Below are 24,477 nucleotides of genomic sequence, written 5' to 3' on the forward strand. Positions count from 1 at the left end.
AGTAGACTTAAAACCTGAATTCTGCTTCCTCCATCAAATGTGGGTCCTCAAGGGGATTCACATCCAAAAGGGACCACTGTCGTCAACATTTTAAACTATCAGATCCCAGATGTGTACCGCTCTTTCATCATTTTTTTTTAACATGGAGGAAATGTTTTCACATTGTCCTCATCTGTGCTCTCAGCTTCCCAAAATAACTTAACATAGTAGAATCAAAGAAGATCTTGAAGCAAAAACACAGTTCATATTTCTATGAAACAAAGGCGCTTCTGTAGGATATTTAGCTTATTCCTAAGGTTTTCATGTTATGTACCTTCCTTGTAAATAAGCTTGTCAACCCGAGCTTTAAAACATCAATGTCCCTGAAAAAAACATATACAACAACTTGACTTCTGAATTATACTAATATTATTCCCTATTTACCAATCATGTGTGAGCTAATTTGCCTTAGAGTAATATACTTTCTGGCAGAATAGATTGGACTCAGAATAAGTCTTACATGTTATTAGTCACTTATAAAATAATTTATGTATTAGGAAATTACAGCCTTTTAAATTTTTATGACTGATGGTTTATTTTCCAGATAAAATTTATGTTATTACTCACTAATGGATCTTTCCTCAGCCAGATGGGAACTGTTGTAATAATTTCACATCTTTGTCCTTACTCTTTATTCTGAGTTTAGTTCTCTTTGTTTACAGAGATAAATTCAGTGAACTTCTCAGATCCTCTATTTGTTCATTTGTAAATTGAGGAGGTTCAAAATGATAGGTATCTTCTACATTTTGACCAATTCCGGCCCAAGCTTAGAAGAGGACAAATACATTTAGTTTTTGAACTCACATTCTTTAGGAAAAAATTGTCCAAATTATATATGTTTAATATAGGTGTTTTAAATTATATATGTTTAGTTTTATATATATATATATATACATATATATATGTATATATATTTGATCTGAACAATAAAAGTGGTGGACATTCCTTCTAATCCATTTGTAATTGCATAAATGTATCTCGGGGGGCTCCAAGGAGCTCCAGTTCTTAATGTCTCAGCACAGAAAGAATTCAGCGAGAGACAGAGTGATAGATAAGAAGTGATTTATTAGAATAGGATGCTTGTGAGGCTTACAAGCAGGTGGGCGAGAGGGTTCCATGCTGAGAACTTAGTGGGCTACAGTTTTATAATCAAAGGAGAAGTGGGGATGGGGAGAAGACCACTTTCTTTCTCATTCTTGAGTAGACGTCAAGCTTCTATCATCAACTCCTCCTCCTCATCTGGCGGGGGAATTTTCTTGTCCCTACATAGTCAAGCGGGGACTGTCATGGCGCTATTTAAATTAGCAGAAGGGTGGTAACATGCTAAAAATGGTAAACCATCTCAGGTTTTAGTATAATGTCACCTTTTCCTTATATTTTTCTTTTTAGTGCATGCAGAGGATCATGTCTTAGGAATCATTAACTTACTGAGCTCACTGGGCAGGATGTAGATCTCATACCACCATTGTTGTATTGTTTTGGGGCATGTCTCATGCTTCTGTTACATGGTTTTGTTGCTAAGCAAGCCTGTTTGGTTTTGTGGTTAAGCAAACCTGCTTTCTTGAGGGATCATTAACTTACAGGGGTCTCATATACTTTTTTCTTTACTTACAATCCCCTAGTGGGATTAACTATTTAATTAACTACTTTGTCCCTTTACTCTGTCCCTATCAAATTTGCTTAGAACAAGGTCTAAGAAGGTCTCCCATTTCAGTTAGCTTATAATCCACACTCTTCACCATGGTCTTTTTATTTTGTAGATAGTGAAAATTATTTTAAGAAATTAGCACTTATTAGATGAACCACAAGAAACCAAGGAAGTGTAAAAAAGTTCCTGAACTTTCTGGGATATTTGCTGTTTTAAAGACATCTCAGATATCACATGTATGTTTCCTCCTAAATTAAAATGTAAAATACTCAGGAATATTCTGACTTTTTCTTGATTAAAATGTTGGTATATTCCTTAATCTAGAGCTTTCCTTACAATGCTGGGATATCTCAAAGCACCAGTAATGAATTGTAAGTCCCAGAGGGAAAAACAAAAATGAAATGGTGTTGCAAACACCTATCCTATTATAAGATGCATAAGACACATGCTATGAAAATGCATACAGACTTTTTAATGTCTTTTTCAATTACACTGTGCATCGTTTAATATATTCACTAAATGTCGTTCAGTTATAAATAATGAAAAGCAAAGAAGTGCTCATTGTCAGTATTCCATGATATTCTTTTATGCTGATACAGATTTATGTATTTTGGTTTGACAAAAATTTTTAAATATATAAAATATTGTAGAATTTCTAATAACATGAGAAAAGGAAATTTGCCATTTGCCACAAAATATGAGGGTGCCTCCTATATTATGCCAATGGTTATAGGAATGATTTGCATCTAATGTTAACATTCCATTGAGACTATGGTTTTTTTCATATTAAAATAATAATGCAAAAATTTTAATTTAATTTAATGAAATTTTGTATTGAAGCACTTCCTAGATACTTCTGAGAGGAATAAAATACTCTAAAGTAATGAGCATATTATGTTGAAAATGCAAAATACTGGAAAAATAATCATCTAACTAAGAAGGTGGGCAGAGGCACCAGTTGGTATTTTTTATATAATAATTGATTATTCATCCATCCAACAGTACTGAGCTGAAGTTCTCCGGGAACTCCCTTCATCGGGTTTAGAAGACCTTATTTTGGGATCTCCTAATACTCTGCATAGCTCCCTCCCAGTCCTTGTAGTTTACTCCTATCATGCATTTAGTTGCCTTTCTTTCTTTCTAGACTCTTAACTTCTAGATGGTAAAGAAAATGCCTACATTATCTGATTGTTGCTAGCACCTTAATCCTCTGTGCCTTTCAAAGAGTACTCTCTCAACATATACACACTACTATATATAAAATAGATAACCAACAAGGACCTACTGTATAGCACAGGGAACTATGTCTAATATTTTGTAATAACATATAAAGGAAAAGAGTCTGAAAAATATATATATACATATGTACATATATACATATATATACACACATATATATATATATGAATCACTTTGCTGTACACCTGAAACTAACACAACATTGTAAATCATCTATACTTTGTCAACTGAGAAAAAAGCACAATGTGAGAGTTGTAAGTTAAGTTTTATTTGGGGCAAAATCAGGACATAACCTGGGAGACAGCATTTCAGATAGATCTGAGAAACTGCTCCAAAGAGGTAGGGGAGGGGAGGTCAGTATTTCTGTGGTTTTTGTGAAGGGGGAGTACATGCAATCGAGCACATATTGTTTTGCAGAAGGTTGCTGCTAGTCTTGTGAAGGTTATTGCTAGTCACGAGGAGCAGACGTCACCATGAAGGATTTTAGTGCTTTTCTAGATATGAGGAGACGCAAGAATTGGGCTCATAAAACCTTCTCCTGAAAATATCTATCTGAAGACTTGTTCTGCAAGTTTTTCCCAGAGCACAGAGTGTCTCATTTCTGCTCTCCACCCTGAGCTCCTTTCAGAGAGCCGTTGAAGCTCAGCAGCTGCAGCTGCTCATAATTTGATCCTTGTAGAGGTAGATGGCAAGTGCCAATCTGTAGGAGATAACTTCAATTAAAAAAAAAAAAAAAAGCTGATTTAAAGTCAAAAACAAAACAAACAAGAAAAACAAAGAGTTTTACCCCCTTAGCATAGCATATATATAGACATGTATGGAGATAGTTTATTGCAGAGAAAAAGAGTATTAGAGTGGGTGTCTCATGATCATACCTGCAGATTTCAAATACAGGCTCCAATACAATTGTTCAGTGTGATTCTTGTCATGTTACTTAACATTTTATGATTGAATTTTCTCATTTGCAAATTAGGCATAATAATAGTACTGACCTCATTTTGGTTTTGCAAAGATGAAATCAGATACTAATCATGTAAGTACTTGTACTTCCTGACACATGATAAGTACTTAGAAAATGTTTCAGTATTCCATTATTCATATTAATATTATTTATGACCTTTGTCTTTGTTCTAAACTTTCTATTTTTGTCTTATGACTAAGAGAGTTTACAGTTTTGCACATTGTTCATAATGTCAGTGACTCACCAATTAAGATCTCACTCTTGGTCTCTACACCTTTTTCTCCAAATGCCTCTTTGACATTGCCCTTCAATATAGATTACTCAGGGCTACGGATTGTTCCCCTCTGCTCTCCAAGTAAGCCCATGCCTAACTCTGGCTTCTCCAACCTGAAAGGACTCTGTAATCTACATAGAAATTCAAATAAATACCAAGGCTTGTCTTATCCTCATCTACCATATTCAATTAATTTTAAAACCTTGGAGGTTTTTCTTCAAAATATAACTCATTTCCATTTATTTTATATAGAGACTACATATCATGTTGAAGCATCTGTAAAACTTTAAAATATTTCATCAAGTATTGCATCAAACTGTGGATAAGTTAGCTCTAAAAAGCAGAAATTATTCAAGTCAGTCTCTGCTCCCAAGACAACTAGATTAAACCATAAAAGTTGCAAGAATATATTTAGTAATTTTAGTATTTCCAAATAAGTTAGATTTATTCATAACAAAAAGTTTCCTGATAAAAATCCATCAATGTCACATCAAATTGCTAAGAAAAATCAAATGAAAATTTGAATAGGAGATTCAAAGATATTTTAAATATTTTTGCTTCATTTCCGATTTTAACCATTTTCTAAAAAATGAATAAAAGTTTACCTTTTGACTTTAACTTAATCTGTTACAATAAATATATTCATAGAAACTTCTTAAAAATTAACATTCTACATTATCTCCTCTATTATTTAACATTATAATGGATACTGTGAGATTATTGATATGATAACAAAAACAACTAGGGTGTAGTATATTTAATGCTGGAAAGGACAGAGGAGGGTTATCTATGTTTACTGAAAAAGAGACAAAACTGATAAGCTGCTAAAATTGTTAGCTTCTCCTTCAATACAAACAATATGAGTTCAAGGAATTATTTACCGCTCTCCTCTCAATTTCTACTGAATTAACCACAGACATACAAATTAGTGAACCTGCACTAAAAATTAGAACTACACACACAAAGAAAATTATGATTTCAATAAAAACATCAAAAACAAAAAGACTAATGGTGCCAAATCTAGGTGATGAACAGAACCATTTGGAAAGTTTCATAAAAATACAGTAGAACTAGGGTGCATTTTATTTTATTTTATTTTTGTACTTCTTACATATTCCAATGATCAAACAACTTTGGAAATGTTTAGTGTAAGAGAAACCTGATTGAGGAAAAAGCCAGTTCTATTGCAATTAGCAGTCTAAAAAAAGGTGTCTGGTTAATAAAGTGAAAGTAAACCCAGGAGAAATTCTCTAGGCCCCATAACATGGAGTGATTTGAGATGTTAGAGTAAAAGTGTCATAGGGCAACTGTTGGTGGGAAGGCAAAACTTATTCTATGGGCTTTTTCATCAATGTAACCTAGTACTAATGTCAACATGGCAGTTATGCCTTATGGTACATGCTTTTACCTCCTTATATTTGACCTTTTTGGCAAATACTGCTTGTTCTGGCTGAGTCATAAGGAAATAGTCAACATCTGATACTGGCAGCGCATCACTAAGAGAACATTACTAAGATTACAACATGTACAGAAATTAAATGTTTACAAAGGGGTAAATTTGCTCTTTCCTCCTTCCCCATTTCTTCTCTGAGCAGGCATATGGATCTTTAATCTTTAATTATTAAACTGCAATAATTTTACATTTCTCTATTTTCTTCAACTCTCCTAAATGATTTTGAACACAAACTCACAAAACTGTGAGAAAAACTTACTGAATCAATACCAGACAGAAACAAACTCTCCAGTCACTCCAACCTGCTCTCCTCAAAATTCTAAGTTTATATAAAGTGATTAGGTAGTTTAAAAGAAAACCACCAATTTAAGGAATCAAATTAAGATCCTCCGATTAACAGTTGCTGAAAGAAAGAAAAGTTAGCATCTAGAATTCCTTTTCCTATTAAGATGTGAGGTGCATGAAATCCAGGAAGCTGAAATCAGTAGGTTAGTTTGAAATTGAACCCATAATTGTCACAGCTGAAACATGTCAGAGGCATTAAATAACAAGTTGAATGATACAGAAAACTAAATCAGAGAATATGACAAAATGCGAGTTCTTATGTGAGAGAACTCTGTGAGTTCTTAGAGAACTCTGAAGAAATATAAATGTTAGAGAAGAAAAAATGAGATAACTGAAGGAGGACCCTCCATCACCAATTCACCATATACCAAAATAAATTCCCAAGAGTAAAAAGTGTAAAAGACATCCAGAATGAAATGTCACTAGCGCTTCTACCTTGGAGTGAGGTGTGCTGGGAATGGTGAAGGGCATAGGAAAATCACTAGCAGGAGGACATCTTTCCCAGTGAAATTTCAGAAGATTGAGAGGACAGACCTGGAAGTTTTAGTATATATTAGAAATAGCTCCATACCCATTTAAGAATAGCACATAGAGGATAAACAAATGTTCAAATGTGTAACTATTTGTGGAGGTGAATGGTAATTAGACTTATTGTGGTGATCATTTCACATTATGTACAAATATTGAATCATGATGTGCTACACCTAAAACTAAAATAATGCTATATGTCAATTTTATCTCCATTTTAAAAATCAAAAGTAAAAAAAAAAATTTAAGCAAGTTTTCTGAGCAAAAAAGTTGTGATATTTTTCTTAAAATATTACATCATCATTAAATTTTATAGCAGATAATTATTTAATGCTTACTACACACCTGGAAATATATTAGTCTCTTAGTCTATAGCAATGAACAAGACATGCCCTTGCTTTGGTGTCAGAGGGAGTTTACAATCCTGTGAAGTGTACAAACAAACAGGTTAAGTAAGTTGCCGTGCCAATTAACAGCTGTATAACCTGGAGCAAGTTGCTTAACTTCTCTATGTTATTTCCTCATTTGCAAAATGAGGTAATTTAACTTCTACTTGTGATGGGTTGGCTACTGTCAACTTGGCATCATTACCACATCTTTCTAAGGTCTCCTCTGCATTTCCCAAAACTCCTTTCCCCATATGTTTCCTTGTTAAGAGTTTGCCAACGATAGACATTTGTGTGAGATTTGGAAGACAGAAGAGCCGGAAAAGCTATTATTTCTGGAGGCTGTAACAGCCAGATGAATGAGCAGATGAGAGGATTCACTGCATCATTTCAGAGAGCACTGGGGAACTGCCTGCTTGGCTGTTGCACACTTAAACAATCAGTGAGGGTTTCACATAGACTCTTAGCACTTCCGCTGCTCCAAGACAGTTCTTGGGCGCTTCTGGCTGAGATCTCTGGTAGCTTTACTGAAATTTGTTGCTGGGTTCCTTACTTTTCAGAGTCAGATTTCTTGATCTTTTTTTCTTGCAGTCCTTAGACTTTTCTGTAAGTTTTTAATTCCTATATTAACTCTTTCATACCCAGAATATGTAATGTGGCTACTGTTTGCTGTTGGGTCTTAGATTCTTATAGTTTTGGTAACAGGAATGAGGTTGATTTCCTACTTCTGGCATACGTGTGTGGTGTTATCAAACATCTGGGATATTCAAAACTTTCTACTTACAAGTCTAATCACATGATTGTAGACCATCATTCCAAGAGCTACACACCAGATATTAGAGGCTACGGAGATTTATTCTAGTAAAGAGACCAGATTTTGAACAGTCATATGATTGGAAACAACATGGGATAGTTTATGATAACCCATTCGTATTCTCCAAGATCTTTTCCTCCCTGCATGTCCGAACAGGCTAGCTCAACAGGGGCGCAACTGGAATCTTCACCTCTCCATCTTTCAAAAACTTTATTGTGGCGCTAAGCTTGCAATTTCTCCAGAAATGTGATATGGCTTTGGTTTAATATTTTGAAGAGAGAGACAAGTCTAGGGGCCTCACGTGGCCCTTCTTACCATAGTAACTCCTACTCCATTCATCAGGGGACCAACATGAGTGTTCTGCCAATTCTTGTTTTATCTACATCTTCAAAAACGGGGGAAAACGCAGGTCAGGTTTATGACCAATGGGCCCACTCTGGGACAGACTTAAGCCAAAACTGGATCATCAAGCTTAAAACAGGTAATTATATATGATAAGAAAATTAAACAAATTAAACCTTTGAAAAATATGAATCACAATGTATTTTAGGTCTCCTGGAGATAACATCAGCTCACAGCCAGTGTACAGTATTCCCTTAAAATGCTAGTAGATGACTAAGATAGGTACCTTTGGAAATGTAGATAAAGATTATATATATATACCTATACAAATATATTAACATTGTGAAGTAATTTGATTAAAATATCAAAAACATATATAGAGTTTTTCTCTATAACTAACATATGTTCAATGTATTTTAAACTTGACAATCAAAAAACTAAAATGAAACATTCACATATAAATGTAGGTATATGTATGAAATAGATGAGAAATTAAGGGATTCATTTTTAAATATTAAGGGAATCTAATGTAATCTGCCTATCCAAAAGCCCATTACATATTATAATTGGTTTAAAAAATAATACATCTAATTGAAAAAATTAAATGTAAAAATTAAAAAATTAAACATATAGATATTATCTAACTTGTTTTCTGAAAGAGGCGATAAACCCAGCTAGGATGATCAAGGAAAGAAGTACAAAAAGTGAGAAGACACAAATTATCAATATCAGGATGAGACGAGGAGCACATAATGATAGCCCATTGTGGTTTATCCATGGAATTCAAAGTCGGACTAACATTTGAAAATTAGTCTCTAATAAATTGAGACTAAAAGAAAAAGGTAATATAATTTTTTCAATATTTTTTAAGCAACGATTTAAGAAAAAAGTTATCAGGCAATCAGGAATAGAAAAGAATTTCTTCAATTTGGTAGAAGAACATCTACAAAACTTGTAGCTAGCATAACACTATGATAAAATGTTTTCTTGCTCAGGAAGAAGGGAAGCATGCCTGTTTTCTTTTTCCATTTAACGTTGCATGAGGTAGTAAAGTAACAAAAATTAATAGAAATAAGAACCATAACGACTGGGAAGGAAGAAGTAAACATTTCTTTATTTATAGATAAAGGGTTGTTTTGTAGAAGATCTAATGGAGTCTACAAAAAGAATACTAGAACTAAATACTTTTAGCAAAGTCATAGGATAAAAGGCCAATATAAAATATCAATTGTATTTGTAAACTACAAAACATTGCTCAAATTAATATGAGTATCTTATATTAGTAAATATAGATATTTTATTACATAATAAAAATCTCTCTTTGAAATTCTCCTTTTATTGAAGTCTATCTGATATTCATATAAACAAACTAGAGCCGAAAAATATGAAATATTTTGTGTTCACATATTATTAGTATTTAGTATTATCATTGTTAAGATGTCAAGTCTCCCCAACCGATCCATAGATTCAACAGAATCCCGATAATTCTAGAAGTCTTTTTATAGAAATAAGGAAGTCAAATGTGTAAATACGGGTGCACTCACAGAGGATTCGACATTGCTGAGTGCACAAAGGTATCTAGAGAGCTAGGATGGATATTTGAAGCCCAGAATTCACAGTGGCCTAATGTGAATGAGTTTGAAATGATATAACATCCATCGTGGAAGGAGCATAAAGTCTTAATGAAGTGGGAATGGTATAATGAATATATTATGTTAAAACTTGAGAATCCTGTGATACTGCTATAGATATAAAACATAAAGGAAGCTGAGAAGATATATTTTTAAAAAATTATTACTAAGAAGGAGCATCCTTCATACTTCTGCAGTGATTGTTCTCTATAGTTCAGAGATTATGCTCTGATGTTGTAAAGGATTTAGGTTTCCTGATATCAGTAGAAATAGTAGCATCTTATAGCTGTAGATCATAGGTGGCAGTGGTGCCTAAGAGCCAAGGACAAAGTATAGTATAATTACTATATCCAACTACAGAATGGAAGGGTAATCAGGAGTGTTTTGAGACCTGCAGAAATTTGCGGTAATGGTCAAATGATTATTGGATTTGTAGTAGTGGAGTAGTTTGCCATATTATGGTGCAAAATTTTTATGCCTAGTGAGAAAAAAAAAAAGCTAACTTGTATCATCAAGTGGGCGTTCAAACTCTCTTATCCGGTCCCCATGCTTAGTCAAGTTTACTCAAGGACATCTCAAATTGGAGGGAGGCAAGAAAGGTCTGAGGAAGGATCCTGGGATACTGCAATAGTTATACACCATGGCTCATCCTCAAAGCTTTCCTCAGTGGAGCCTGATGCCATTTACTGAGGCTCTGTGCATGGGGAAGAAGGAATTGTCCTTCCCTTTCAAGAGTTATAAGATGCTGGCTTTTAAAAATGACATATATGTTTGAAGATCAAAAACCTCACTTTCTACCAGTCAGATTGGGGCTTAAAAAACACCTGGTGATGGTCCATGTGTCCCAGTCTTGGGACAACTCCATCTCACTCTGGGTTTAGAAAAAGTGTGGTTATTTCTCTACGTTCAGATGAATGGTGGGAGTAGATAATCTTAGTAACTGACCAAATCCTTGTATTACTAACTTTACCAATGAACTCAAGAAACAGTTAAGGAGCAATTCCTGAATAACATCCCCCGCAACTCCTCAACTAACAAATTAATAAATCAACTAAAAACAATACTGTATCCCTGGGTGAGATGCAGTGATTAGATTCATCAAGAAATACTTGAAAGATGCAATGACAATGATTATAACATAGCTGTTCTATAAATGAGCCAAAGGTTACCTCTGTATATTGGCCCCTAAGTAATTTATTTCTTCATATAGGCTGAGATTTGTTCTCTTAAAATCTTGCCAGTGCCAAACTCAGATGTTGACATATCCAGTTGCTTCAAACATAGCCCACAAAGCAGATCTTTAGCCGTGTAGAGACTGGTTGCTTTGTGTATCCCAGGAAACTGTTCCTCACATCTGCTAATCATAGATTAGATAAACCCTGCAGGTATGAAGACCCCGGCCATTGCTACCTTTTGGAGTTCTCTGGTCCAGACACTCCTCACTGTGCTTCTAAGAGTCATCACCTAGGTAGGTAAGTCTCATCTCTGATCCCTCTCTTTCCCTTATGCTCCTCTCCTTCTGAATAGTAAGACCTAAACTGTAGCCTCTGGATTGTCTCATACTATGCGGGACTTCCCTTGCACATATGTATGCCATACATGGTCCTTACACATTCATGGGTTATACTTTCCATTCTCCAGCACACATATAACTTAAGAAGGTATTTAGGTTACTTTATGTCAAAGCATTGCCCAAATAAAGCTGTTTGTCATACTGTTACCTTGTGATCATATCTTTTTCCTTGATTCCCAAAATTCCTTGAATGCCCTGCTATAACCACATTTAGCTTTTCTATTTGGCCAGCACAAAAGCCACGTGTTCCTTGAAGAATGGTGATTATATCAACATTAATCAATTGATAACACCAATCACAACTGTCATTCTGGATATAGCATCTTTCCTGGAGCAAATCAATAAAGTCTCTGTAACTGACATCAGAAATTAATCAAGTGCATTATTTTAATAAAATTCTTATCACAAAGAAAATGGGAGCAATTTGCCTTCATGTAGAAGAATGGCCACTTTCATTGCCTTTCATCTTCATCTATCAAATGCCTTGCCTTTGCTATAGTCAATGGTGACATTGATTACCTTGATATCAGACAGAACATCAACGTGGGCCTATTGAGCAAGACATAGAAAGCAGCCTAGATACCTTCTTAATTTATATGCATTGTGGAGAAGGAGAAATAAAATCCATGCATGTATAAGAACCTCATACAACAGTGAGCTTTCTAGGTTTCCATGATCTGAGGCTTGAAGAGAGATTCCCTTTAAGAAAAAGTAAAGTTGCATACCTTATGCTACCCCAAAGCAGAGAAAGAGTACAATGTATGATAGAATGTTTTTAATTTAGGAGGCAAAGCAGATCATATTTGAATATGCTTCTCTGACCCATCTTCTAGGTAAACTCAAGAGAGTCTTTAGTGACAGGCCGGATTACCATACTTTTCGTCTAACCAACTGATGGCATTGAAAATGTTTATGGTTCTATGTAGAGCCTTGGACAATAGGAAACTCATAGGTCAGACCCTTAAAGATTTTATGTAGTACAACTGTTTTCCATTTGAAAAGCAGCTTCTGGTTTGCTGCTGTGCTTCAATAGAAACTATAAACATGTTCAAGGGACACCAATCATAAAGCAACCTAAATTTACCCTCATGAAATAAATTTTATCTAATCTACAGGATAATGAAATTGGTCATGCACAGCAGCAATCTATTGCAAAATTGAAATCGTACATGCAACACCAGGTCTCGAAGGCAAAAACTTCACAACTGCGGGCCTAGATTTCCATTGTATCTACTCCTGCTGCTTTGCCAACATTCCCTCCAACCCATATACCTAGCGAAATTCACTATGACCAGATAATTGAGAAGAAAAGAAAAAAGATAAGCCTGGTTTATAGATGAATCTTTACCGTGTGCTGGTGCTAACTGGAATTGTCTGACTGGTACAATACACACACAGTGAGAAGTGAGGAGTGTCCCTAAAAGATAGTGGAGAAAGAAAGGCCTTTCAATGGACAGAATTTCGTGCAGACCTTTTAGTTGCTTACTACATTTGGGATGATAGATGGCTTTAAGTAGGAATCCACATTAATTCATTAGCAGTGGCTAAGTGTTTTTCAGCTGAATAGGAACATGGAAGATGGGTGGCAGGGTGTCTTTGTGAGAAGTATGTGGTTGAACCCTTCATGATGGGTCTCCAATGTGAAGATATGCAAATCTGTGCTGTCAGTTGCCAAGTTTGCATCACTAGCAACCACACTTAAGGACTTCATCGATTGCAAAGGAGAAGCCAGAAACGACTTTGCCAAGGACCCTTTTCCTCTTAAGATTCCATATTAGAGAGGAATGCACATAAGGTTTGGGAGCTGGAAGTGAGGAGAGGGCATTATTAAAAGATCCCAGTGGTCAGACAAATGAGCAACCACAAGCTATAGAGAGGCTTCTCCAGTCAACATTTTCCAGCGACTTGAGAATTACAGAGTTTCCCAGTGACATTTTGCAAAAGGCCCTCTTCAGCTCATTATGTTGAGGTTATCAGTGACTCTTCCTAAACTATCAAGTTCCAAGCTTTTCTCATATTTATGCAAGCTCTAATTCCTTTGTTAAATTCCTTTATTCATTCAATACTTAAGAGTGTCTCTGTTTTCCCAATCACACACAAACTGATAGAAATTTGGTACTGGAAGTAGATCCAGGGGAACGGAACTTTGATGATGGGAACTTGAAGTGTGTTCTCTGTTGTGATAGATTTAAAAGCAGTAAGGATTCCATTGACAGCAGTAAATGGGACAGTGGTGGTCCATGAAATGTCTCAGCAAATTGTGACTTACTACCTCTAGTGAGTATTACGTGGATTTGAGGACCTATGGAAAGCAAGGTTTTGGGAGACAAGGTAGCTGCGACAATAGAATATTGTAAGGAAAATATTGATACAACTAATGTAAAATGACTTTTCTGCTCCTATCCATGCTTAAAAACTTAGCAAAAGAAAATTACTAGTGTGGGGCTTTAAATTCCCAGCTCAAGGTCTAGGTGAGGAATCAGAAATCTTCTGTGGCTTTCCCAGAAAAATCCTTTTTTTCTTGAACCTACAGGATCGCGATTTCTAAAAACCACATTTGAAGTCTGATCCAATTGGAACTTGAATTACAGTTACAATAAAAGATGAAATAAAAGGCTTATATATTCTCTTAGGATAATGCTAGGGCACTGAGCTAGAGAAAATGCAGATCTCAAATGGGCATAATTGGCCAGATGCTCATGAAGTTGCATGCCTTAAACCCTCCCATTCAGCCAAGCCCATCTTGCCGCAGAAGCAGCCGTATCCGAGGAGGTTAATGTCTTCTTGCTTGAAAACTCTGTGAGGACTACACCTGGGTTATTCCCAATGAAGTAAGGAACGGCTACTCCTCACGGTGTGCTCTGCCAAACCCCTTTGCTTCTAGTCTAGAACAGGGGTCACCAACACCGCCCCCCCGCGGCCGGGGACCAGTAGCGGTGGTCAGGGGCCTGTTAGGAACCAGGCGCTCGGCAGGAGGTGAGCAGCGGGCGGGCGAGCGAGGGAAGCTTCATCTGCCGCTCCCTCCCCATCGCTCGATTTACTGCCTGAACCATCCCCTCCGCATCAGTGGAAAGATTGTCTTCCACGAAACCGGACCCTGGTGCCAAAAAGTTTCGGGACTGCGGGTCTAGATACAAAATTTGTAGCGTGTCTCAAATCTTGACATCCCCTAGTTGAATGAATATCATCTGGTCTAAAAGGAGTTACCACACATACCAAAAGAATTCCTTCACGAGGTGGCGACCATGTTCCAAAAGTAGAAAGTGAGAAATCCTCAATTTGTTAACATCCCACTGGCCTAAGGGAATCATAGACTAGCCCAGTTTTAAGAAAAGGAAAGACTTCATTTGTGAGATCCATCTCCCAAAATCAAAGGAATACTCATATGTAGATGAGAAAAACACCTGGCCAAAAAAATTTTTTTTTAATTAATCACAATTCTCAAGCTTTAATTTACCTCAGGGCCCCACCGGCCAACATAAGCTTCCAACATAGAAATACTCACTGGAGGAAAAAGTGAGCCACCCCGTGGCAGGTTGACTGCATTGGACCAGTTCTATTAAGGAAGTAGGCAGCAATTTTGCCTTCCCGAAAACATCACTTACTCTGTAAGTATACATGGATTTGCCTTCTTGCCCACGTGCTTTTGTTCAAACCACATCATTGAACTTGCAAAGTGACTTATTTTTATGACCAAGAAACTTATTTTACAGAAAATTAGGGGCAGCAATGGGCTCATGTCCGTGGAATGTGCTGGTCTTACCGTGTATCCCATTACCTCTAAAGCAGCTGAAACCTGGATTGCATTGCAACTTCAATGGCGTCTTGTCAGCCGCCACTTGCTGTTGCATTCCAGGCAGTTGGTGGATGTGTCATAAGCCTCTTGCAAATTGCAGAAGACTTTTTGTGAGTTTTTGAGAATTATCCATTATAGTGCTTTAGGCTTTTATTCAGGCTGGATCTAAAATGATATAGTGTCCCAGTTAACTGAACATGGCTGGTTATAAAGTAGACAAGGCTCTCAGTAAGCAGATGGAAAATGTGACTGCTCACTCTTTCCCCAGTCACATGGGTGTTTGTTCAGTTGACATGGAGACAGTGGCCATGATGACAAGGGTGGAGGCCATGCATGGACTCAACTACATGATATTTTTGCACCAAGACTGATCTGGCTACTGTCATTGCTGAGTGTCCAATCTGTGAATGACAGGGGCCAATGATGAAATCTACATGGCATATTTTGCAGAGTTCCAGCCAAGCATCTTCCGACAGATTGGTTGGTTTGGACTCTTCTCATCATGGAGAGAGTAATGGTTTGGAGTATGTGTCCACAGAGATAAAGACTTTCCTTACTGCCCATGGTGTTTCTGCAAGTATCCCCATTCATAAACTTACGGAAAGCTGTATCCATTGCCACAGTATCTCACACAGCATCTCTACCTATCAAAGAACCTTTTTCGTAGTGATGGAATTAGAGCAGCTGGCTCACAGCAACAAATGCACTGGTGCAACTACCTGTTTCATCAACCAGAAGCCAGTTGTTTGATAAAATTGTGAGATGGGCTCCTGTAGTCTTAGTTATGGGACCATCTTGAAAAAATAAAGTCTTTAGGATTATGGTGCAGTCCTGAAGGTGTCATATATGTCTTAAGCTAGTACTTGGTATATGATGGTCTTTCTGCCATAATTGGAATGTATAGATCCAGCAATCAAGGGATTGGGATGTGACTCTTTCACTCTAATGCCAAATAATCTGCTGAAGTAGTCCCCCCACCCCATTCCTAAAATATTGGGCACAGTGAGTTCTATTCCCAGGGGAAAAAAGCTTCCACCAGGAAACAAATCATGATTCCATTAAATTGGATGCCAGACTGCCACTGGCCATTTTTGTCTCCTTATGCTGCTAAATCAGCAGGAAGTAAAGGGGATTACAGTAAAAGTTAGGATGATTGATCAATCACTTTCAGAGAGTTCATTGATTCAATCTAGTAGCTGGCCAAATTGCCCTTCAGCTGTGTTGATTCTAATACTGAGCTCATTTATTGAGTTCTCTTTTCCAACAGACAGACAGCCATCTTGGGCCAATGCTGGTCATAAATATTTTATTGCTTTGAAGAGATGTTGGTAAGTTTATTCTTTCTTTTTTTAACACCTTTATTGGAGTATAATTGCTTTACAATGCCGTGCTAGTCTCCGCCGAACAACAAAGTGAATCAGCTATACGTATACATATATCCCCATATCCTTTCCCTCTTATGTCTCCCTCCCACCCTCCCTATCCCACCCCTCTACGTGGTCACAAAGCACTGAGCTGATCTCCCTGTGCTATGTGGCTCCTTCCCACTAGCTATCTATTTTACATTTGGTAGTGCATATATGTCAATGAAACTCTCTCACTCTGTCCCAGCTTACCCTTCCCCCTTCCCGTGTCCTCAAGTCCATTCTCAACATGTGAGTCTTTATTGCTGTCCTACCCCTAGGTTCTTCAGAAACTTTTATTTTTCTAGATTCCATATATATGTGTTAGCATACAGTATTTGTTTTTCTCTTTCTGACTTACTTCACTCTGTATGACAGACTCTAGGTCCATCCACCTCACTACAAATAACTCAATTTCATTTCTTTTTATGGCTGAGTAATATTCCATGGTATATATGTGCCACATCTTATTAATCCATTCATCTGTTGATGGACACTTAGGTTGCTTCCATGTCCTGGCTACTGTAAATAGTGCTGCAATGAACACTGTGGTACATGACTCTTTTTGAATAATGGTTTTCTCCGGGTATATGCCCAGTAGTGGGATTGTTGGGTCATATGGTAGTTCTCTTTTTAGTTTTTTAAGGAACCTCCATACTGGCTGTATCAATTTACATTCCCACCAACAGTGCAAGAGGGTTCCCTTTTCTCCACACTCTCTCTAGCATTTATTGTTTGTAGATGTTTTGATGATGGCCATTCTGACCAGTGTGAGGTGATACTTCATTGTAGTTTTGATTTGCATTTCTCTAATGGTAAGTGATGTTGAGCATCCATTCATGTGTTTGTTGGCAAGCTGTATATCTTCTTTGGAGAAATGTCTATTTAGGTCTTCTGCCCATTTTTGGATTGGGTTGTTTGTTTTTTTGTTATTGAACTGCATGAGCTGCTTGTATATTTTGGAGATTAATCCTTTGTCAGTTGCTTTGTTTGCAAATATTTTCTCCCATTCTGAGGGTTGTCTTTTCATCTTGTTTATGGTTTCCTTTGCTGTGCAAAAGCTTTTAAGTTTCATTAGGTCCCATTTGTTTATTTTTGTTTTTATTTCCATTTCTCTAGGAGGTGGGTCAGAAACATGTTTTCCTCTAAGAGTTTTATGGTGTCTGGCCTTACATTTAGGTCTCTAATCCATTTTTAGTTTATTTTTGGTATGGTGTTAGGGAGTGTTCTAAGTTCATTCTTTTACATGTAGCTGTTCAGTTTTCCCAGCACCACTTATTGAAGAGGCTGTCTTTTCTCCATTGTATATTCTTGGCTCCGTTATCAAAGATAAGGTGACCATAGGTGCGTGGGTTTATCTCTGGACTCCCTATCCTGTTCTATTGATCTTACTGTTTTTGTGCCGTGCCATACTGTCTTGATTACTGTAGCTTTGTAGTATAGCCTGAAGTCAGGGAGCCTGATTCCTCCAGCTCTGTTTTTCTTTCTCAAGATTGCTTTGGTTATTTGGGGTCTTTTGTGTTTCCATACAATTTGTGAATTTATTTGTTCTACTTCTGTGAAAAATGCCATTTGTAGTTTGATAGGGATTGCATTGACTCTCTAGACTGCTTTGGGTAATATAGTCATTTTCACAATGTTGATTCTTCCAATCTAAGGTCATGTTATATCTCTCCGTCTGTTTGTATCATCTTTTATTTCTTTCATCAATGTCTTATAATTTTCTGCATACAGGTCTTTTGTCTCCTTAGGCAGGTTTAATCCTATGTATTTTATTCTTTTTATTGCAATGGTAAATGGGAGTTTCCTTAATTTCTCCTTCAGATTTTTCATCATTAGCATATAGGAATGCAAGAGATTTCTGTGCATTAATTTTGTATCCTGCTACTTTACCAAATCCATTGATTAGCTCTAGTAGTTTTCTGGTAGCATCTTTAGGATTCTCTATATATAGTATCATGTCATCTGCAAACAATGACAGTTTTAATTCTTCTTTTCCGATTTGGATTCCTTTTATTTTTTTTTTCTTCTCTGATTGCTGTGGCTAAAACTTCCAAAACTATGTTGAATAATAGAGGTTAGAGTGGGCAACCTTGTCTTCTTCCTTATCTTAGTGGAAATGCTTTCAGTTTTTCACCATTGAGGACAATGTTGGCTGTGGATTTGTCATATATGGCCTTTATTATGTTGAGGTAAGTTCCCACTATGCCTACTTTCTGGAGGGTTTTTATCATAAATGGCTGTTGAATTTTGTCGAAAGATTTTTCTGCATCTATTGAGATTATCATATGGTTTTTCTCCTTCAGTTTGTTAATATGGTGTATCATATTGATTGATTTGCATATATTGAAGAATCCTTGCATTCCTGGGATAAATCCCACTTGATCATGGTGTATGATCCTTTTAATGTGCTGTTGGATTCTGTTTACTAGTATTTTGTTGAGGATTTTTGCATCTATATTCATCAGTGATATTGGCCTGCAGTTTTCTTTTTTTGTGACATCTTTGTCTGGTTTTGGTATCAGGGTGATGGTGGCCTCATAGAATGAGTTTGGGAATGTTCCTCCCTCTGCTATATTTTGGAAAGGTTTGAGAAGGATAGGTGTTAGCTCTTCTCTAGAAGTTTGATAGAATTCGCCTGTGAAGCCATCTGGTCCTGTGTTTTTGTTTGTTGGAAGATTTTAATCACAGTTTCAATTTCAGTGCTTGTGATTGGTCTGTTCATATTTTCTATTTCTTCCTGGTTCAGTCTTGGAAAGTTGTACTTTTCTAAGAATTTGTCCATTTCTTCCAGGTTGTCCATATTATTGGCGTATAGATGCTTGTAGTAATTTCTCATGATCCTTTGTATTTCTGCCGTGTCAGTTGTTACTTCTCCTTTTTCATTTCTAATTCTGTTGATTTGAGTCTTCTCCCTTTTTTTTCATGAGTCTGGCTAAAGTTTTATCAATTTTGTTTATCTTCTCAAAGAACCAGCGTTTAGTTTTATTGATCTGTGCTACTGTTTCCTTTGTTTCTTTTTTATTTATTTCTGATTTGGTTTTTATGATTTCTTTCCTTCTGCCAACTTTGGGGTTTTTTTTTGTTCTTCTTTCTCTAATTGCTTTAGGTGTAAGGTTAGGTTGATTATTTGAGACTTTTCTTGTTTCCTGAGGTAGGATTGTATTGCTATAAACTTCCCTCTTAAAACTGGTTTTGCTGCATCCCATAGGTTTTGGGTTATCATGTTTTCATTGTCATCTGTTTCTAGGTATTTTTTGGTTTCCTCTTTGATTTCTTCAGTGGTCTCTTGGTTATTTAGTAGTGTATTGTTTAACCTCCATGTGTTTGTAATTTTTACAGTTTTTTTCCTGTAATTGATATCCAGTCTCATAGCATTGTGGTTGGAAAAGTTACTTGATACAATTTCAATTTTCTTAACTTTACCAAGGCTTGATTTGTGACCCAAGTTATGATCTATCCTGGAGAATGTTCCAGGAGCACTTGAGAAGAAAGTTTATTCTGTTGTTTTTGGATGGAATGTCCTATAAATATCAATTAAGACCATCTTGTATAATGTGCCATTTAAAGCTTGTGTTTCTTTATTTTCATTTTGGATGATCTGTCCATTGGTGAACGTGGGGTGTTAAAGTCCCCTAGTATTATTTTGTTACTGTCAATTTCCTCTTTTATGGCTGTTAGCATCTGCCTTATGTATTGAGGTGCTCCTATGTTGGGTGCATAAATATTTATCATTGTTATATCTTCTTCTTGGATTGATCCCTTGATCATTATGAAGTGTCCTTCTTTGTCTCTTGTAATAGCCTTTATTTTAAAGTCTATTTTGTCCGATATGAGAATTGCTACTCCATCTTTCTTTTGATTTCCATTTGCATGGAATATCTTTTTCCATCCCCTCACTTTCAGTCTGTATGTGTCCCTAGGTCTAATGTGGGTCTTTGTAGACAGCATATATATGGGTCTTGTTTTTGTATCCATTCAGCCAGTCTATGTCTTTTGGTTTGAGCATTTAATCCATTTACATTTAAGGTAATTATCAATATGTATGTTCTTATTACCATTTTCTTAATTGTTTTGTGTTTGTGTTTGTAGGTCTTTTCCTTCTCTTGTGTTTCCTGCCTAGAGATGTTCCTTTAGCATTTGTTGTAAAGCTTGCTTGGTGGTGCTGTATTCTCTTAGCTTTTGCTTATCTGCAAAGCTTTTAATTTCTCTGTCAAATCTGAATGAGATCCTTGCTGGGTAGAGTAATCTTGGTTGTAGGTTTTCCCCTTTCATCACTTTAAATATGTCCTGCCACTCCCTTCTGGCTTGCAGAGTTTCTGCTGAAAGATCAGTTGTTAAGCTTATGGGGATTCCCTTGAATGTTATTTGTTGTTTTTCCCTTGCTGCTTTTAATATTTTTTCTTTGAATTTAATTTTTGTTAGTTTGATTAATATGTATCTTGGTGTGTTTCTCCTTGCATTTATCCTGTATGAGACTCTCTGTGCTTCCTGGACTTGATTGACTCTTTCCTTTCCCATATTAGGGAAGTTTCAACTATAATCTCTTCAGATAGTTTCTCAGTCCCTTTCTTTGTCTCTTCTTCTTCTGGGACCCCTATAATTCGAATTTCAGTGTGTTTTATGTTGTCCCAAAAGTCTCTGAGACTGTCCTCAATTCTTTTCATTCTTTTATCTTTATTCTGCTCTGTGGTAGTTATTTCCACTATTTTTTTCTTCCAGGTCATTTATCCATTCTTCTGCCTCAGTTATTCTGCTCTTGATTCTTTCTAGAGTATTTTTAATTTCATTTATTGTGTTGTTCATCGTTTGTTTGCTCTTTAGTTCTTCTAGGTCCTTGTTAAACGTTTCTTGTATTTTCTCCATTCTATTTCCAAGGTTTTGGATAATCTTTACTATCATTACTCCGAATTCTTTTTCAGGTAGACTGCCTATTTCCTCTTCATTTGTTTGGTCTGGTGGGTTTTTACTTTGCTCCTTTATCTGCTGTGTATTTCTCTGTCTTCTCATTTTGCTTAACTTACTGTGTTTGGGGTCTCCTTTTTGCAGGCTGCATGTTCGTAGTTCCCGTTGTTTTTGGTGTCTGCCCCCAGTGGGTAAGGTTTGTTCAGTGGGTTGTGTAGGCTTCCTGCTGGAGGGACTGGTGCCTGTGTTCTGGTGGATGAGGCTGGATCTTGTCTTTCTGGTGGGCAGGACCACATCCGGTGGTTTGTTTTGGGGTATCTGTGACCTTATTATAATTTTAGGCATCCTCTCTGCTAATGGGTGGGGTTGTGTTCCTGTCTTGCTAGTTTTTGTCATGGGGTGTCCAGCACTGGATCTTGCTGGTCGTTGAGTGGAGCTGGGTCTTAGCGTTGAGATGGAGATATCTGGGAGAACTCTGGCTGATTGATATTATGTGGAGCCGGGAAGTCTCTTGTGATCCAAGGTCCTGAACTCAGCTCTCCCACCTGACATCCGACTGGAGCACCAGGACCCTGTCAGCCACACAGCTTTTGGGAAGTCTGAGGTCTTCTGCTAGCGTTCAGTAGGTGTTCTGTAGGAGTTGTTCCATGTGTAGATGTACTTTTGATGTATTTGTGGGGAGGAAGGTGATCTCCACATCTTACTCCTCCGCTATCTTGAAGGTCCTCTGGCAAGTTTATCCTTGCTTGCTAGATAGCAGTTCAGACACATTGAGAAGCACAGATCTTCCATCTGCAGTTAGAATGGCATGCACAATAAGAATGAATTCTAGTTAAAAAAATCAAACTATAGTTTATGACCTAGTATATCTAGGTAAAATAGAAGATGCAGTTTTAAAATAGGAGCAGAATCAGCTTCCCTCTAAAGAAGAAAGTATTCCTCATGGTCTTTTTGTATTTAGAAGCATTCTGGTAGGATAATTTCGAGCATGTTTTTTAATTTCAGAGACTTCCTTCATTGAAATACTATTTAAATTATTTGAGGAGATGACTATTTTTTTTTCCAACCACTAAAGTGTGACAAAAAAATCTAGAACCTCAAGAGTTTCCACTGCCAATTTAAACTTGAATGTTAACAATACTACTTCTGAGACACTAAGACAACATTACTTCTAAGACTTCATAGCTAGTACACCTTCTTCCTCCTTTTGTAGTTATAAAATGTGAATTTCTCACAATGCAAATTTAAATGCTGTTATTGTGGTTGAATCTACCAAAGTAGTATATACAGCTGTTTATTATTCAATAGTTTTTAGTGCCTACTATATATCAGGCACTCTTCTAGTAAATACAGCTATAGCATTCATGGAACTTGTAGTCTACTGGGGAGGGAACAGACAATAAATATAGATATAAAAGAAAATGTTAAGTAACTGAAGTATATAGTATATTATAAAGTGTTACATGCGATGGGTGAAAAGAAATAATAGAATAGTTTAAGGGAGAATCAGGAATTTACTCCTCTCTTAATAAGAGCAGGAGAATTGGACCAACATCAGACTGCTGAATTTCTTATTTACTTAAGAATAAAATGCTAATCAAAAATATTCTATCCATCATACGGTCTTTCAGGTACGGAGGCCATAGAGAAATGCTTTGATGTGCCAGAACTAAGGGAATGCTATACACTTGTGTCTTTCCCAAGGAATCAAAAAGAAGATGGCATTTATCCCAACAAAAAATGGGAAAACTGATGTTGAACATTTCATATGTTCAAATTGTAGAGCTAAGACATAGTGGGGTCATCAGTTGAAAATGTATTGAGCATTGTATGCCTGACGGAGTAAAACAATGTAAATAAAACTGGATAAAGGGGGAGAGTTAAAGGGGAAAGTAAATAATATTATTGACCTTTCTTTAGATTATGTAGGAGTCAAAGGATTACTTTAAAAACTAACCAATAGTAAAAGATTAAGTTAGAAAAGCAGGAGATTAGGATAATTATAAAAAAACCTTACAAAAAGACAGAAAACTAGTAGAATGAAAAACAAAACTTCCTAAATAACAAATAAAATTCTTTGAAGATTGGAAAAATTTGTAAAGTTCTATTACCTCTTACTTAACAAATTGTTTCATGCTTAATATGATCAAGAAATGTTTGTTGAAGTGTGGAAGGAAGGAAGATGTTAGAACGGATTAAAAAAGAAAAGAAGAACTTTTAATATTACACAATAGATAAGTTTCTGTAGATGCCTAAGAGAGACTGCCGAACAGCACATTAAAAAAAAGCTTGCCCTCATGTAAAACTCACTCTGACTGTTCTAATATGGATACGAAAGAGAAACAAGTAAAAAACATAATTTTTCTTGAGATTTCTTGCCATTTCAAACTATATTCTCCATACGTGGTTCTATTAGTAGCGTTGCTAAGGCAGTCATTTATTGTTGAATCATGAGTTGCTCAGTTAGGGTAATTCATATAAATTTTTTGGTAGATATTTTTTGGGGCAAGGAACAAGTATACACTCTTATTGCCTTAAAAACATGAGGATTCTTGCTACATTTGCATTTTATCAATAACTCCTAAGAATTAATGCCACCTATCAGCAGCTCTGTTATTAATGCTTGGATGTTTTAATCTCAATCTCTCTCTCTCTCTCGACTTTACTTGACCTGCTCATCATTTTCTGCCAGGCTACATCACAGGTCACAGGAAACTCTGCTTAGGTTAAGTGTCCACTAGTGGTCCAATCAGACCAGGGATTATGTGGGCTTTGTATTACTGTGGCATCACTAATGTCTAAATCTTCAAGGTATTTTTTTATGCAACAAAAAACTGGGACTAAGACCTAAACACTTATTAGACAACAGTTCTTTCAAGTTTAAAAAGTATAGAGAAAAAAATCAATTAATAACACAATATGATAAAAATTTAAACAGTTCTTAGGAATTAAAATGCAAATGTAGAAAGAATCCTAAGGATGTTTTTCATGTTTGAACTTACATAATAGAAAGGCCGATAAAATATTAGCATAATTCTTAGAGAAAGCAAGTTGCTTTAGATAGCTTAGTATAGTTGAAAAAGGTTGGAGGGATCTTTCCAAATACACTGATTAGTAAAATTAAAATTGAAATGTTCTAC

The sequence above is a fragment of the Eschrichtius robustus genome, chromosome 3, assembly GCF_028021215.1.
Source record: "Eschrichtius robustus isolate mEscRob2 chromosome 3, mEscRob2.pri, whole genome shotgun sequence".
NCBI lineage: Eukaryota > Metazoa > Chordata > Mammalia > Artiodactyla > Eschrichtiidae > Eschrichtius > Eschrichtius robustus.